General features: G+C 45.5%; 1 protein-coding gene across 1 annotated transcript in view; it reads right to left on the bottom strand.

The window, feature by feature from the left end:
• LOC145351310 (soluble guanylate cyclase gcy-31-like) overlaps window positions 1–19,051 on the bottom strand; it is a 162,022-nt gene that overhangs the window by 142,780 nt on the left and 191 nt on the right. The gene's annotated exons all lie outside the window — the stretch shown is intronic.

Consider the following 19,051-nt stretch of genomic DNA (forward strand, 5'->3'; position numbering starts at 1 on the left):
GAGATCAGAATACCTCGGAGGAAGGGAAGAGTGCAGGGTGTGAGATAGTGGTGGGGGATGGGAGGGTCAAAGGGATTGACAGGCGGTTCTGTGGGCAAAAGCGGGACTCCAGGATGGTAGTCTGCCTCCCTGGAGCAGGGGTACAGGATGTTTCAGAAAGGGTAGAGGGAATTTTGAAGGGTGGAGGGACTGAGTCTGATGTGATAGTGCATGTAGGAGAGAAGGATGTAGGAACAAAGTGCAGGGGGGACATACGTAGGCAGTTCAGGGAGTTGGGGGCTAGGCTGAAATGTAGGGCCTCCAGGGTGGCGTTCTCTGGGCTGCTGCCGGTGCCTGTGGCTAGCAGGGCTAGAAATAATGAGATACTCCAACTCAATGCGTGGTTGAAGGATTGGTGTAGGGCAGAGGGTTTTAGATTCGTAGACCACTGGGAAGTCTTTATGAAAGAGGGGCAAATATACAAGAGGGATGGGGTACAGTTAACTGGGAAGGGCATGCATATCTTAGCTGGAAGGTTAGCTGGAGTGTTTCGGCAGGGGTTAAACTAATATGGAGGGGGGGTGGGGAGGTGGACGGAACTGGGATTGGGGATAGGGTAAGCCCGGAGGGTAGGAAGAAGGATCGGATTGTTTCTGAGGGTCTTCGGTGCATGTGTTTCAATGCTAGGAGTGTGACTGGCAAAATAGATGAACTGAAGGCATTAATGTTCGAAAGGAAGTTGGAAGTGGTGGCGGTGACAGAGACTTGGTTAAAGGAAGGGCAGGACTGGCAGTTGAATGTTCCCGGGTATAAGTGCTTCAGGCGTGATAGGGGTGGGTCACTGAGAAGTGGGGGAGTGGCGTTGTTAGTTAAGGATTGCATCATAGCAGTGCAGAGGGAGGGAGGTATAGAGGATATAGGAATCGAGTCGCTTTGGGTGGAGTTGAGGAATAGGAAGGGAGATGTTACTATGTTGGGTGTGTACTACAGACCGCCCAACAGCCCGAGGGCTGTGGAAGAAGGGATAAGCAGGGACATTCTAGATAAGTGCAGGAAGAATAGGGTGGTGGTAGTGGGAGATTTTAATCTCCCCGGGTTAGATTGGAAGGTGCCGAGATCAGAGGGTGCTGACGGGGAGGAATTTGTACAGTGTGTAATGGAAGGATCCCTGGAGCAGTATGTGGATAGCCCGACCAGAGAGGGGGCTATACTGGACTTGGTTCTGGGGAATGAGCCTGGGCAGGTGGTTGACGTTGAAGTAGGAGAGCATGTGGCTAACAGTGACCACAACTCTGTCTGGTTTAAGATATTAATGGATAAAGATGAAGCCTGTCCTAAGGGGACGGTGTTAAACTGGGGGAGGGCTAGATACAACCAGATTAGGCAGGATCTTAAAGATACGGACTGGGGTAAGCTGTTTGATGGCAGGTCGACGCTGGGTATGTGGGAGTCTCTCAAGGGAAAGACACGTGCCGGTCAAGAGGAAGGATGGGAAGGGTAGGATTAGAGAGCCGTGGGTAACTAGGGATATTGAGGACCTGGTCAGGAGGAAGAGGGAGGCGTACATTAGGTCTAGGCATTTGAGGACAGAGATAGCGTTAGAAGAATACAGAGAATGTAGGAGAGAACTTAAAAGGGGCATCAGAAAGGCAAAAAGGGGCCACGAAATGGCTTTGGCGGGTAGGATTAAAGAAAATCCTAAGGCATTTTACTCCTATGTTAGAAACAAAAGGATGGTTAGAGGGAAGATTGGTCCTCTCAGGGACAGAGGAGGGGAACTATGCTTGGAGCCTGGGGGAATGGGGGAGATCTTGAATGAATACTTTGCGTCGGTATTCACGCAGGAGAGGGGCCTGATGTCTGGTGCTGTGCTTGAGGAGTTTGAGGATCCGTTGAGGGAAATAGTCATCACGAGGGAAGAGGTGTTGGGACTTTTAGGCAGTATAAAGACGGATAAATCTCCGGGGCCTGATGGCATCTATCCCAGGCTGCTAAGGGAGGTGAGGGATGAAATTGCTGGGCCTCTGACGCAAATCTTTGTCTCTTCTTTGGACACAGGTGAGGTCCCAGAGGATTGGCGGATTGCAAATGTAGTACCGTTGTTTAAAAAGGGTCAGAGGGATAACCCAGGGAATTATAGGCCGGTGAGCTTGACTTCAGTTATAGGCAAGCTAATGGAGAGGATCCTCAAGGATAGGATGTATGAACATCTGGAGCGCTGCAATCTGTTCAGGGATTCGCAGCATGACTTCGTTACAGGGAGGTCGTGCCTTACGAATCTAGTGGAATTTTTTGAAGAGGTGACAAAAACGGTTGACGAAGGAGAAGCCGTTGATGTCGTCTATATGGATTTCAGTAAGGCGTTTGACAAGGTCCCTCATGGTAGGCTGATAGAAAAGGTGAAGGCTCATGGGATACAAGGCCAGGTATGTAGATGGGTGGAGAACTGGCTTGGGAGGAGGAGGCAGCGGGTAGTAGTGGAAGGCTCCTTTTCCAATTGGAGGTCTGTCACCAGTGGTGTGCCGCAGGGCTCGGTACTAGGACCTCTTCTATTTGTGGTATATATTAATGACTTGGAAGAGGGGGTAGGTGGTGTGATCAGCAAATTTGCTGATGACGCTAAGATGGTTGGATTGGCGGGTACTGAGGAGCAGTGCCTGGCAATGCAACAGGACATAGACAGGCTGGTAGATTGGGCAGATAGATGGCAAATGGAATTTAATCCGGAGAAATGCGAGGTGATGCACTTTGGCCGGAATAATGTGGAGGGGAGTTATACGATAAAAGGTAGAACTATCCGGAGTATAGATACGCAGAGAGACCTGGGGGTGCAAGTGCACAAGTCCCTGAAGGTGTCGGTACAGGTGCAGAATGTGATGAGGAAAGCGTATGGTATGTTAGCCTTCATAGGAAAGGGTATAGAATATAAGAGTAGGAGTCTGATGTTGCAGTTGTATAGAGCGTTGGTTAGGCCTCACTTGGAGTACTGCGTCCAGTTCTGATCGCCGTACTACCGGAAGGATGTAGAGATCCTGGAGGGAGTGCAGAGGAGATTTACCAGGATGCTGCCTGGTATGGAAGGGCTGTCTTACGAGGAAAGATTGAACAAACTTGGGCTGTTTTCCCTTGAGAGACGTCGGCTGGGGGGGGATCTAATAGAGGTTTATAAGATTATGAAGGGGATAGATAGAGTAAATGGTGGTAAGCTTTTTCCGCTATTAGAAATGGATAGAACGAGGGGTCACGGGCTTAGGGTGAGGGGGGCTAGGTATAAGACAAATATTAGAGGGCAGTTTTTCACGCAAAGGGTAGTGGGGGTGTGGAATGCACTGCCGAGTAAGGTGGTGGAAGCAGGCACGCTAGGGTTGTTTAAGAGTCACTTAGACAGCCACATGAGCGGGCTACATATAGGGGGATATAGCAGGCCTTACTAAACATTGTAGGCTTGGGATTCTGTTTTTGCCTCAGGGATGTTACAGTCTTTGCCTGTTTAATAATGAATTTTTTGTCTCCACAGGCATTTAAGTCCAGCAAGGGGCATGCATGCGGCAGGTTGTAGTGGGCTGCTCTTGGACGTTGCTTCAGGAGTTGCCTATTGCTTCATGTCGTTAGTGTGCTTAAACTGGACCATCTCGAGGGCAACATGACAGCTCAGAGACTATCTCTGTTGCTGTGTGGACACATGGATTTGGGCCTGTGTCTGTGGGAGTTTGCACGTTCTCCCCGTGGTTGCGTGGGTTTCCTCCGGGTACTCCGGTTTCCTCCCACATCCCAAAGATGTGCTTTTAGGCTGATTGATTGGGTAACAAATTGTCCCTATATTGGACCTCCCTGATCCTCGCACATTAGGCGTAGACTAAAATCATGAATAGGTCACTGAGACAGTGGGACGGCGGCGCGGGCTCGTTGGGCCGAAGGGCCTGTTTCCCGTGATGTGTTGTTCTTTGTGTTCTTTGTGTTTATATGTTAGATTCATTAGAGAAGTTCTGTTGGTCTTTGATGATCTCTTGGTTTAAATAAAGTTATGTCTTTGATACAGAGATTCTGATTTCGTGAGTTTTGTATTGTCTAAAGTTCAGGAAGTACTGGTCACCTTGGGTACACCACCTATATCAATGCCTTGTACAACCTCAACAAGACATTCCAACGCCTGTATTCAATGTCCTGACCAATGAAACCAAGCATACCGAATGCCTTCTTCACCAACCTGTCCACCTGTGACTCCATTTTCAATAAGCTATGAACCAGTACACCTAGATCTCCGTGTTTTATAACTCTTACCAACATTCTGCCATTAACTGAATAAGTACCAAAATGCATCACCTTGCATTCATCTAAATTAAACTCCATCTGCCACTTATCAGCCCAAAGATCCAATTGGTTAAGATCCCATTGCAATCCTAGATAACCTTCTTCACTGTCCACGATGCCACCAATTTTGGTGTCATCCGCAAACTTACTAACCATGCCTCCGAAATTCCCATCCAAATCATTAACATAAATGATAAATAACAGTGGACCCAGCACTGATCCCTGAGGCACGCCGCTGGTCACAGGCCTCCAGTTTGAAAAACAACCCGCTATAACCACCCTCTGTCTTCTGTCATCAAGTCAATTTTGTATCCAATTGTCTACCTCACCCTGGATCCTGTGAAATTTAACCTTATGCAATAACCTACCGTGCGGTACCTTGTCAAAGGCCTTGCTAAAGTCCATGTAGACAATGTCAGCTGTGCTGCCCGCAACTATCTTCTTGGTTACTCCTTCAAAATACTCATCAAATTCATGAGATATGATCTTCCAATCACAAAGTTTTGAAAAAAAATCCTTTTTGAATGCCTCACCCCGATACTGCTCTGCTGCAGACTCCCCACAAAGAGCCATTTCTAGTCAACTTTGACCAGATCCTGCCTTATTTTAATAAAATCTGCCTTCCCCCAATCCAAAGCCATCTTTTACAAGCCATCTCTCTCCTTGTCCATAACAAATGTTAAGACTCAGCAATTCAAACATACCGTCAATCTAGGATGGAGATAACATGTCAGGATGGTGTGTTATTATGGGGACTCATTCTATAGTGCCACCCCAAGGTTGACGACAGGAACTACATGACGCACACCCAGGACAAAATAGGACGACAGCAGTTGTGCGAAATTAATTTAGTGGCCGAGGATCGATAAAGAAATTGAAAGAATAATTATGAAGGATTGCCACCACTGGCGAATATGCATCAATGGGAGAGGACAGGTAGGCCGTGGTCAAGACTACACGTAGGTTTTGCAGGCATATGTTTCCCATTTTGGTTGATGTGCATTTCAAATGGTTGGCTGTCTAATTAATGAAGAATACAATAGTCACAGTTGCCATTGACAAGCTGCAGGAGAGTTTTGCCATCCATGACATTCCAGAGATCTAGTGTCAGACAAGGTACAGCATTTACAGCAGAGGAATTTCAAAAATTTGTTCGGTCAAATTATTCTCGTCATGTTCGAACAGCCTCTTATCACCAGCTTCCAATGGGCTAGCAGAATGAGCTGTACAAACATTCAAATCATCAAAGAAAAAATAAACTAACAGACAGGACTGGCAGCTCAATGTTCCAGGGTACAAATGCTACAGGAAAGATAGAAGAGATAAGGGAGGAAGGGGAGTTGAGCTTTTGTTTGGGGAAAACGTCATGGCAATACTGAGAGAAGATATATCTGAAGGTTCAGCCACTGAATCCAGATGAGTAGACCTGAGAAATAAGAAGAGGGAAATCAATTTAATAGGTTTGTACTATAGGCCCCCAAACAGTCAGTGGGAAATTGAGGAGTCAGTATGTAAGGGGATTACAGATAGCTCCGAGAAAAATAGAGACACAGGTGGACAGAGTGGTGAAGAAGGCATTCAGCATTCCTGGTTTCATTGGTCAGAACATTGAATACAGGAGTTGGGATGTCTTGATAAAGTGTTGAAGTTGTATAAGACATTGGTAAGGCCACTCTTTGAATACTGTGTACAGTTCTGGTCACCCTAATATAGAAAGGATATTACGAAACTAGAAAGAGTGCAGAAAAGATTTACTAGGATGCTACCAGGACTTAATGGTTTGAGTTTTAAGCAGATAGAGGGGGACTTTTTTCTCTGGAGTGTAGGAGGCTGAGGGTTGATCTTATAGAAGTCTACAAAATAATGAGGGGCATAGATCAGTTAGATAGTCAATATCTTTTCCCAAAGGTAGGGGAGTCTAAACCAGAGGGCAAAGGTTTCAGATGAGGGGGGGAGATACAGAAGGACCCAGAGGGGCAATTTTTTCACACAGAGAGTGGTGAGTGTCTGGAACAAGCTGCCAGAAATAGTAGAAGAGGCAGGTACAATTTTGCCTTTTAAAAAGTGTTACATGGGTAAGATGGATATTTAGGGATATGGTCAAAATTGAGCAGTTGGTACTAGCTTGGGGTTTAAAAAAAAGGGCGGCATGGACAAATTGGGCCAAAGGGCCTGTTTCCATGCTACAAACCTCTATTACGCTACTACTCTATTACATTACCTTTCGGTTTAGGAACTTTCTCGTTGTCATACAATTCCATGCCAAATGCTTATGCCAGCTGAATCACAAATGCGATGCTGTTTATGGACCTGTTTGGATTTAGTAACTCCACATCTGGCAGGGAGGTGGAGGCTAGGCAAGCTTCCCAGAAAGAAAACCATGACTTGAGAAAAGAAAAGGGCTTTCCAAGTAGATGACTTAGCCCTTGAAGAATATAGACAAATGAGGAAGGCGCTCAAACAGGGACTTAACAAGGACTTAAGATGAAAGGAGCCATGAAATGTCCTTGGCCAGCAAGGTTAAGAAGAATCCCAAGGCATTTTATGCATATATTAGGAACAAGAGGGGAAGAGTAGGCCCACGTGAAACTGGAGGAAGTGGGTGAGACCCTTAATGAGTACTTTGCTTTAGTACTCATCAAAATGAGGAGCAGGGGGCGATGTTCAGGTTAGGAAAGAGTGTGTGAATACTCTCAGGCAGCTCAGCATAATGAAGGAGAACATGTTGGGTGTCTTAAAATGCATTAAAGCAGCCAAGTCCCCAGAGCCAGATGGAGTCTATCCCTGGATGCTGTGAGAGGCAAGGGAGGAATTAATTGAGTCCTTAACAAATATCTTTGCATACTCTTTGGCAACAAAGGAGGTTCCAGAGGATTGGAGAATGACCAGTGTTGTTCCCTTGTTTAAGAAGGGAAACAGAGATAATCCAGGTAATTACAGGCTGGTGAGCCTGTTGTCAGTGGTGGGAAAGCTGTTGAAAAAGATCCTGAGAGACAAGATTTATTCACATTTGGAACTGAATGGACTTGTTAATGATGGGCAGTACTGTTTTGTATGGAGAGGTCATTTCTCACCTACTACATTGAGTTTTTTGAGGTGACAAAAATGATTGATGAAGGAAAGACAGTGGATGTTGTCTACATGGACTTAATAGTAAGGCATTTGACAAGGTGCATCATGGCAGGCTGGTGCAAAAAGTAAAGTCTCATGGGATCTGGGGCATGCTGGCTAGATGGATATAGACCTAGCTTGGTTGTAGAAGACAGTGAGTAATGGTGGAAAGGTACTTTTCAGAAAGAAGATCAGTAACTAGGTAGAGAGATTCTTCCCGCTTAGAAAAGATTCTACCCCCTTAGAAAGGATAGTAGAACTAGAGGGCACAGCCTCAAAATAAGAGGGGGGGGGGGTGGACGGTTTAGATCGGAGTTGAGGAGGAACTTCTTCACTCAAAGGATGGTGAGTCTCTGGAATTCTCTGCCCATTGAAGTGGTGGAGGCTGCCTCTTTGAATATATTTAAGTCACGGGTAGATAGATTTCTGATTGATAAGGGAATTAAGGGTTATGAGGAGAAAGTGGGAAAGTGGAACTGATCCACTTCAGATCAGCCATGATCTTGTTGAATGGCGGGGCAGGCTCGAAGGGCTAGATGGCCTACTCCTGCTCCTATTTCTTATGTTCTTATTGATATTCTGGGATTTTTGTTGATTGCAAAATATATAAATGTTCAGGAGATAAATGAAAGTGGTCTGATCAGTAAGCTTGGGGTTGACACAAAAATTGGCGGAGTTGCTGATAGTGACAAGGATTGTCAAAGGATACAACAGGATATAGGTGGATTGCAGACTCGGGCAGAGAAATGACAGATAGAGTTTAATCCAGACAAATGCAAGGTGATGCATTTTGGAAGATTAATTTCAGGTGCAAATTATACAGCAAATGGCAGAACTCTAAGCAGTATTGACCTGCAAAGGAATCTGCGCGTACAGGTCCACAGTTCCCTAAAATTGGCAATACTGGTGGATTAGGTGGTCAAGAAGGCATACAGCATGCTTGCCTTAGTGGGGAGTTATAGGATAAAGGTAAGCCTATAAAGAGTATAGAAATGCAGCGGGACCTGGGGGTGCAAGTGCACAAGTCTTTGAAGATGGCAGTGCAAGTGGAGAGTGTGGTGCAGAAAGCCTATGGTATGTTAGCCTTTATAGGAAGGGGTATAGAATATAAGAGCTGGAGCCTAATGTTGCAGTTGTACAGAACATTGGTTAGGCCGCATTTGGAGTACTGCGTCCAGTTCTGGTCGCCTTACTACCGGAAGGACGTGGAGACTCTGGAGAGAGTGCAGAGGAGGTTTACCAGGATGTTGCCTGGTATGGAAGGAATGGGATATGAGGAAAGATTGAGCAAATTGGGGCTGTTTTCCCTTGAAAGACAGCAACTGAAGGGGGATCTAATAGAGGTATATAAGAACATGAAGGGTATAGATAGAGTAAACAGAGGTAAGCTATTTCCTATGTTAGAGACACACAGTACGAGGGGCCACGGGCTTAAGGTGAGGGGGGAGAGGTATAACACAGATATTAGAGGGAGGTTTTTCACACAGAGGGTAGTGGGGGTATGGAATGCTCTGCCAAGTAAGGTGGTGGAGGCAGGCACGCTGGAGTGGTTTAAGAGTTACTTAGACAGGCACATGAGTGGGTTGGAGATGGGAGGATATAGGAGATTGTTTTAAATAAGGTCCATTAGCATTGGGACATCCCTGGTAATGTAAAAGGATGTGATATGATAATAATGTTTTTCTCTTTTAATTCACAGGTTTTAAGTCGGTCCGCCTTGTTGTCCAATGAGGGGCATATACGCGATGGGTCGTACTTGGGCTGCTCTTGAATGTTCGAGATTGGCCTAGTGCTTCATGCTGTTAGTGTGTACTTAAACTGGACCAGATGCTGGGCAACACGACAGCTCAGTGACTATCACTGTTTGCTGTGCAGACACATGGATTTGGGCCAGTGTCTGTGGGAGTTTGCGCATTCTCCCCGTGCTTGCGTGGGTTTTCTCCGGGTGCTCCGGTTTCCTCCCACACCCCAAAGATGTGCTATTAGGCTGATTGGAGGTAATAAATTGTCCCTAAATTAGTTTCCCTCAATGTGGAATGCCATAAACAATAGGTAAGGGTCATGGGTGGAGGGGGGACTGGTAATGTTAAAATGGCGGCGCAGGCTCGTTGGGCCGAAGGGCCTGCTTCCCGGGCTGTTTTTGTTCTTTGTCCTTTGTCCTCTTTGTTCATTGGCCAGAGCATCAAGTATGAAAGTTGGCAAGTTACCTTATAGCCATATGAAACTTTAGTTAGGCCACATTTGGAATATTGCATGCAGTTCTGGTCGCCACACTACCAGAAGGACATGGATGCTTTGGAGAGGGTGCCAAGAAGTTTGCCAGGATGTTGCCTGGTCTCAAAGGCATTGGCTATGAGGAGAGGTGAATAAACTAAGATCGTTTTCACTGGAAAGGTGGAGGTTGAGGGGAAACCTGATAGAGGCCTACAAAGTTATGAGAGGCAGTAGGCAGGACGGATAGTCAGAGGCATTTTCCCAGGGTGGAAGTGTCAATTACAAAGGGGTACAGGTTCAAGTGAGAGAGGGAATGTTTAAAGGAGATGTGCATACGGAGGGTGGTGGGTGCCTGGAACGTGCTGCCAGAGGCTGTGGTGGAAGCAGGCTCATTAGCAAATTTAAGAGATATCTGGACGGGTACATGAATAGGGAGGAGATAGAAGGATACGGTCCAAGTAAGGGCAGAAGGTTTTTTAGGTTAGTTAGGGCATCATGATCAGCTCGGGCTTGAAAGGGCCTATGCCTGTGCTGTACTTTTCTTTGTTCTTTGTATCTTGATAGACACATGAACAGGAGATGAACAGAGGACAAAGAAACAAAGAACAATACAGCACAGGAACAGGCCCTTCGGCCCTCCAAGCTTGCACCGATCATATGTTCCTAACTAGACCATCCGTTTGTATCCCTCTATTCCCAGTCTGTTCTTGTGGCTATCTAGATAAGTCTTAAATGATCCTAGCATGTCCGCCTTAACCACCTTGTTTGGTAGTGCATTCCAGGTCCCCACCACCCTCTGTGTAAAATACGTACCCCGTATATCTGTATTGAACCTTGCCCCTCCTTACCTTGAACTTATGACCCCTTGTGATTGTCATTTCCAACCTGGGGAAAAGCTTCCAACTGTTCACGCTATCTATGCCCTTCATAATTCTATAAACTTCTATCAGGTCGCCCCTCAACCTCCGTCTTTCCAGGGAGAACAATCATAGTTTACTCAATCTCTCCTCATAGCTAATACCCTCCATACCAGGCAACATCCTGGTAAACCTTTTCTGCACTCTTTCCAAAGCCTCCACAAAAGATAGAAATCTTGTATCAGTAAAGGCTTAGTGGGCTGAAAGGCCTGTTTCTGTGCTATACAGTTCTTTGTTCTCATGGCCAAGAACTTTGCAGCTGGACTGACATGGGTGCCTGGTAAATTGTGGAAAGAACAGGATTGATATCCTATGTTGTGGAAGTACAAGGTCATCATGTTAAAAAAAATGTGGATTACTTGTGGTAGTGATCTGGGCCTGACACACGGGATCAACGCATGTCTCCTGCAGTAGACTCATGTTCACCAGTTGCTGATAGAGGGATCCCTGTTATAAGTATGGAACCGAAGCAACCAATGGTTTCTGAAACCAAGAGGGCTGTAGCTACTGAGGAGAATCTCTACCCCAGATTGATGAGTTTACCTTTTGCAACAGCCTGCTTAGATTCTTTATTCATCAAAGATTATAGTACCAAATTGAGATGCTCTTCCAGGATCAGGAGAAGTCTCCTGACAGACTGATGAGCTTTTCCTGAGGTGTACCTTACCTACCTATGTTTAATGATGTTCCTTTTATTTCAATAATAGCTGAACTCAGGAGTTAGGGTGGGAAGGAGTGTGGTGGCATGGCCCTTTAAGAGAGACCCCTGAGGGCCACGTGATTGAGCTGGAGCCTACGGAGAGCCAATCGGATTAAATGGCATGCATCCCGAGTTGGGGGAGGACCCTCAGTTGGAGCCAGAGAGCATAGCTAATCAGTTCAATTTCTGGTCAATGGTAACTCCCGGGATGTTGATTGTGAGGGATTCAGTAATGTTAACGCCATTAAATGACAAGGGGCAATGGTCACTCTAATGACTTCAATGAGGCACATGAGGTTGGCATCTTGGAATTTGAACCCCCGATGGAGGTCATATTTGCCTGCCCAATAAGGGAGCTTCACCTGCATATAAATATGGGCATGTCAGATCTCCCAGTACTCTGGGTTCTGACTATGTACCAGAAGCACTCTAGAGACTTTGCCAATAAAGGGAATCTGGTGAAGGGACAAGTCTCTGAGGAGTTACTTCAGATAGAACTTCTTTTGTTATAGAGGGAGTATGGCTACCAGCATTGAACGCTGTATACTTAGTTCGGCCGCACTTGGAATCTAGTGTGTGAACTCGAGGAAGTAAACAGTGATGTCTTGAAAAGCCTTCACATTACGAAGAGGATGTGCTGGAAGTCTCAAAACATATAAAGATAGATAAGTCCCTGGGACCTAATCAAGTGTATTCCAGGATATTGTGGGATGTTAGGGAAGAAATTGTGGGAGACCTAGCAGACAGATGGTATCATTGACAGCCACAGGTGAGGTGCCAGAAGACTGGAGGGAGGCAAATGTTGTGCTGTTATTTAAGAAAGGCAGTAAGGAGGGAAAAGCCAGGGAACTACAGATAGGTGAAGCTAAAGCCAGTGGTTGGTAAGTTGTTGGGGGGATTCTGAGAGGTAGGATCTGCATGCATTTGGAAAGGCAAGGACTGATTAGGGACAGTCAGCATAGCTTTGTGCGTGGGAAACCATGTCTTACAAATTCGATAGTTTTTTAATGGGGGGTTACGAAGAAAATAGATGAGGGCAGCGTGGTAGACGTTGCCTTCATGGACTATAGCAAGACCTTTGACAAGGTATTGCATGGTAAACGGGTCAGTAAGATTAGATCACATAGGATCCAGGGAGAACTAGCCAATTGGATGCAAAATTGGCTTGCTGGCAAGAGACAGAGTATGGTAGTAGAGGATTGTTTTTCAGATTGGAGGCCTGTGACCAGCAGTGTGCTGTGGAGATGGGTGTTGAGCCTACTGTTATTTGTCATTTATATAAGCGATTTGGATGAGTATACAGGAGGCATGTTTGGAAGTTTGCGGTTGACACCAGCAACTAACCTGACCAGCTGAGTCTGTAGTGGTACTACTGAGCTACTCTTGGTGATGGACATTGAAATTCCTCACCCAGAGTGCATTGTGTGCCCTCAGTGCTTCCTCCGAGCGACGTTCATCATGGGGGAGCACTGATTCATCAACTGAGGAGCTGGGTATCTGGTAACCAACTGGAGATTTCCTTGCCCATGTTTGACCTGGTGCCATGAGACTTCACCAGAGTTGATGTTGAGGACTCACAGGGAAACTCCCTCTCAACTATATATCACTGTGCTGCCACCACCTCTGCTGGGACTGTCCTGCCACTGGGACTCAACATACCCAGACATACACAACACATACCATTGACCTCAGTAGTTCTCTGCAGAACTAAGCATAACCTCCCTACTTTTATAATCAATTTCCCCTGCAATAAATGATAATATTCTATCAGCTTTCCTTATTACTTGGTGTACCTGCATACTACTTTATGGATTCATAAAGAGAAAATGCTGGAAAATCTCAGCAGGTCCGACAGTATCTGTGAAGAGAGAATAGAGCCAATGTTTCGAATCTGGATCGCTCTTGGTCAATATTTTGCTTTTATTTCTTTGGGTTCATGCTCTATAATCTCTCACTATTTAGATAATATGCTTCTTTATTCTTCCTGCCAAAATAGACAATTTCACATTTTCCCACATTATACTCCATTTGCCTAATTTTTACCCACTCATTTAACCTATTCATATCCCTTTGTATCATCCTTACATCCTCTTAACATTTAATTTCTGACCTATATTTGTGTTATCAGCAAATTTGAACATGAACCAGTGCATATACATGGGGGTTAATCTTATCTGGCATGTAAGGCAGGTGTGGGGGGGGTGGTGGGGATGGGTGGGGGTGAGGGGGTTGGGGGGTGGGGCTGGGGTGGGAGGTGGGTGGGGTGTGGGTGGGGGGGTGGAGTGGGGTGGGGGGATGAGTGTGGTGGGTGGTGGGGTGGGGGGGTGGGGGCGGGCGGGGGTGGGCAGCGTCAGGTTGTCTACAGATCGGGACCCTTTGAAAAAGATGTCCCGATTCTCAAGGAGCCTGCTCGCGGTGTCTTTAAACCCCTCTCACAAAAAAAAATTAAATGTGAACAATTCACTGAGAATCTCCCCATGCTCCAAAGCAATTTCTTAGTGCGGTTGAATTGTGAACTAAATCACGCCAGCAGGAATCTCACTGCTTTACCTGCCGGGGACAACACTTAGAAATTTAGATTGAAACCTCCTATAATTATCTTCATCTCTTTTTGACAAGTTTTATTCATTTCTTTCCTTATGATCCACCCATGATGTGGTTACTTTTAGGAAGCCTGTACACCACTCTCACTATCTTACCTTCACCATTTCTCATCTCAACCCAAACCATTTCCACATCTTGGTTTCCTGAACTTAGGTCATCCCACTCTATTGTATTAATACCATCATTAATTAACAGAGCCACTCCTCCACTTTTCCCATCTTCCCGTCCTCCCTAAATGTCATATGTCGACTACAGCTCAGCCTTCAACACCATTATTTCTATGAAGCCCATCTCCACACACCGTGACCTGGGACTCGGCTCCTCCTTCTGCGACTGGATCCTGAACTTCCTAACCCACAGACCACAATCAGTAAGGATAGGCAATAACATCTCCTCCATGCTCACCCTCAACACTGGAGCTTCACAAGGCTGTGTCCTCAGTCCCCTACTATACTCCTTATACATCTATGACTGTATGGCCAAATTCCCCTCCAACTCGATTTTCAAGTTTGCTTATGATATCACCACAGTGAATCAGATCTCAAACAATGACGAGACAGAGTACAGGAAAGCTACAGCAAGTCTGGTGAACTGGTGTGACGACAATAATCTCTCTGTCGATGTCATCAACTTCAGGAAGCATTATGGAGGACATGCCCCTGTCTCCATCAATGGGGACAAAGTAGAAATGCTCGAGAGCTTCAGGTTTTTAGGTGTCCAGATCACCAACAACCTGCCCTGGTCCCCCCATGCCGACACTATAGTTAAGAAAGCCCACCAGTGCCTCTACTTTCTCAGAAGACCAAGGAAATTTGGTATGCCCACTATGACTCTCACCAGCCTTTACAGATGCACCATAGAAAGCATTATTTTTGGTTGTAAGTGGTTAGTGTGGCTCCTGCTCTATCCAAGACCACAAGAAATTACAAAGGGTCATGAACGAAGCCCAGTCCATCATGCAAACCAGCCTCCCATCCAGTGACACTGTCTATACTTCCCACTGCGTCAGAAAACCAGCCAGCATAAATAAGGACCCCACGCTCCCCATGCTTCCACCTGCTTCTATGAGGAAAAAGATATAAAAGCCTGAGGACACGTACCGATCATCAAAAATAGCTTCTTCCCTGCTGCATCAGACTTTTGAATGGACATACCTTGCATTGGATTGATCTTTCGCTACACCCTAGCTATGACTGTAAAATTACATTCTGCACTATCTCCTTTCTTTCCTATGTTCAATATGCTTTGTCTATAAAATGCACAAGAAACAATACTTTTCACTGTATAATAACACATGTGACTATAATAAATCAAATCAAATACCCTTCAATTTTCAGGTACCAATCCATGGTCTCCTACAACCATGTCTCTGTAATGGCTATTAAATCTAACTTATTCCACCATCCAATCTCACACTATCTGTTATGTTTCAAATGTTTTGTGCACTCAGATACAGAGACCTTAGTTTTCTTTTTTTTGTGTCTCATTTCCTTTCTTGCACCTTTTAAATCCTGAACAGGCTTTCGGGACTCAGGAGGTGAGTCACTTGCCACAGGATTCCTAGCTTCTGACCTGCTCTTGTAGCCACAGTATTTATATGGTTGGTTCAGTTCAGTTTCTGGTTAATGGTAACCCCCAGGATGTTGACAGTAGAGAATTCAAAGAACAAAGAACAAAGAAAATTACAGCACAGGAACAGGCCCTTCAGCCCTCCAAGCCTGCACAGACCGTGCTGCCCAACTTAACTAAAATCCCCTACCCTTCTGGGGACCATATCCCTCTATTCCCATCCTATTCATGTATTTATCAAGACGCCCCTTAAAAGTCACTAACGTATCCGCTTCCACTACCTCCCCTGGAAAAGGGTTCCAGGCACCCACCACCCTCTGTGTGGAAAACTTGCCTTATACAGTTCTTTTAAACCTTGCCCTTTGCACCTTAAACCTGTGCCCCCTAATAATTGACTCTTCTGCTCTGGGAAAAAGCTTCTGATGAACCACGCTGTCCATGTCCCTCATTATCTTGTAGACTTCTATCAGGTCTTCCCTCAACCTCTGTTGTTCCATTGAGAACAAACCAAGTTTCTCCAAACTCTCCTTGTAACTAATGCCTTCCACACCAGGCAACATCCTGGTAAATCTTTTCTGTACACTCTCCAAAGCCTCCACATTCTTCTGGTAATGTGGCAAGCAGGATTGAACACTATATTCCAAGTGCAGACTAATTAAGGTTCTATTAAGCTGCAACATGACTTGCCAATTTTTAAACTCAATGCCCCGGCCAATGAAGGCAAGCATGCCGTATGCCTTCTTGACTATCTTCTCCACCTGCATTGCCGCTTTCAGTGACCTGTGTACCTGTACACCCAGATCCATCTGCCTATCAATACTCTTAAGGGTTCTGTCATTTACTGTTTATTTCCTATCTGCATTAGACCTTCCAAAATGCATTACCTCACAGTTGTCCAGACTCCACTCCATCTGCCATCTCTCCGCCCAAATCTCCACTGATCTATGCTACTGGTCCTGCTGTATCCTCTGATGGTCCTCATTGCTATCCGCCAATCCACCAACCTTTGTGTCATCCGCAACCTTACTAATCAAACCAGCTATACTTTCCTCCAAATCATTTATCTATATTACAAACAGCAAAGGTCCCAGCACTGATCCCTGAGGAACACTACTTGTCACAGCCATCCATTCAGAAACGCACCCTTCCACTGCTACCCCTGTCTTCTTTGATCGAGTAAGAAGTCTCACAACACCAGGTTAAAGTCCAACAGGTTTATTTGGTAGTAAATGCCACTAGCTTTCGGGATTTGCCCCTTTGTCAGGTGATTGAGCCAGTTCTGAATCCACTTTGCCAGCTCACCTCTGATCCCATGCAAATTCACCTTCTGCACCAGTCTGTCATGAGGCGCCTTGTCAAAGGCCTTACTGAAGCCCATGTAGACAACATCCACTGCCCTATCCTCAACAATCATCTTCATCACTTCCTCGAAAAACTCCATCAAGTTAGTGAGGCATGACCTCCCCTTCACCTACCATGTCGCCTCTCGCTAATAAGTCCACTTACTTCCAAGTGGGTTAAATCCTGTTTCGAAGAATCCTCTGTAATAATTTCCCTACCACTAACGTAAGGCTCACCGGCCTGTAATTACCTGGATTATTCTTGCTATCCTTCTTAAACAAAGGAACAACACTGGCTATTCTCCAATCCTCTGGGACCCCCCCTGTAGTCATGATGTGCAGATGCCGGCGTTGGACTGGGGTAAACACAATAAGAAGTCTCACAACACCAGGTTAAAGTCCAACAGGTTTATTTGATAGTAAACGCCACTAGCTTTCAGAATGCTGTTCCTTTATCAGGTGCCTCATTTGCTCAGGCTCCTTGGTGCTACATTTGGTCAAATTTGCCTCAATGTCAAGGGCAGTCCCTCTCACCTCACTTCTGGAGTTCAGCTCCTTTGTCCCATGTTTGAACCAAGGTTCAAATGAGGGCAGGAACTGAGTGGCCCTTGTGGAAGCCAAACTGAGTGTCCGCGAGTAGGTGAGTAAGTGCCTCTCGATAACAGTGATGGTGACACCTTCCATCGAGAGTAGACTGATGGGCTGGTAATTGACTAGCTTGGATTTGTCCTTTATCTTGGCTACAGAGCATACCTGGGCAATTTTACCAGGTAGACGCTGGTGCTATAGCTGCACAAGAACAGCTTGGTTAGGGGCACAGCAAGTTCTGAAGCACAAGTCTTCAGTATTATCTTAATTCCTCAAAAATCAAAACTTTGTCTAACCAAGCCTTAAATATATTCAATGGTGGAGCATCCCCAACTCTCTGGGGTAGAAAATTCTGAAGATTCACAACCCTTTCAGTGAAATAATTATTCTCCCTCAGTCCTTATCCTGAGTCTTGCCCCGCGCGTTAGATTCCCCAACCAGCAGAAAAAATCTCAGCATCCAAGCTATCAAACCTCTTAAGACTATTGCACATTTCAGTGAGGTTGCCTTTTGTTTTTATCAGCTGTAGCATAAGCCGATAGACCAAGGGTGTAACGTTGAAGCTAAGCAGAATGTTAGGCCACTGCTGGGGTATTGTGTGCAGTTCTGGTCCTCTCACTATCTGAAGGATATGACTGCATGAGAGGGGATAAGGAGGAAATTCACCAGGGTGTTGTTTGGGTTGGAGATTTCAGTTGTAAAGAGAGACTGGATGAGCCTGGATTGTTCTGTTTTAAGCAGAGAAATCTGAGGCGGGTGTATAAGATTATGAAGGGTATGGACAGGATGAATAAGAAGCAGCTTGGTTGAGCAGTCAATCTCGAGGGGATATAGTTTTAGGGTAAGGGGAAGGATTCAGAGAGGATTTGAGAAAGAAAACACTGAGGGTGGTGAGAATCTGGAATGCACTGCCTGGGATGATAGTAGAGACTGGAAACCTTATTACCTTAAAAAGTATTTGGATGAGCACTTGAAACACCAGCATATTCATAGAATCAGAGAATCCTACATTGCAGAAGGAGGTCATTCGGTCCATCGAGTCTGCACCAACCATAATCCCACCCAGGCCCTATCCCCATAATTCCATGCATTTACCCTAGCTAGTCCCCCGTCATTAAGGGGCAATTTACCATGGCCAATCCACCTAACGCGCACATCTTTGGACTATGGGAGGAAACCGGAGCACCCGGAGGAAACCCATGGGGAGAACATGCAAACTCCACATCGACCCAAGTCAGGAATCGAAGCCGGGTCCCTGGCGCTGTGAGGCAGCAGTGCTAACCACTGTGCCACATGCCGCCCTCAAGGACACATGCTGGAAAATGGGATTAGCGCGACTTCAGTAGTATTTATTGTCAGTGCAGATTCGATGGACTGAAGGGCCTTTTCTGCATTTATGGCTCTATGACTCATTCATCAAAAAACCCGAGAATGTACTCATAGGATAGTCCTCTTATCCCAGATACCAATCTACTAAATTTCAGCTTCTCAGTGGTCTGGTTTAATATAGAGCTGTATCTCTGCCATCTGAAGTATTATTATCAGCAGATGTAAATAGTGCAGATAAAAGGGGGTAGTTTGCAAAGGGATATTAATAGATTCAATAAATGAGTAAAACTTGATAGATGGAGTTTAAAGTGGAAATATGAGGTGATGCACATTAGACTGAAGAAAGATTGATTTAGATTTTCTAAATGTGATAAAGCTAGAATGTGTGG

The sequence above is a fragment of the Carcharhinus amblyrhynchos genome, chromosome 13 (genome assembly GCF_965287045.1).
Source record: "Carcharhinus amblyrhynchos chromosome 13, sCarAmb.v2.hapA, whole genome shotgun sequence".
NCBI classification, from domain to species: domain Eukaryota; kingdom Metazoa; phylum Chordata; class Chondrichthyes; order Carcharhiniformes; family Carcharhinidae; genus Carcharhinus; species Carcharhinus amblyrhynchos.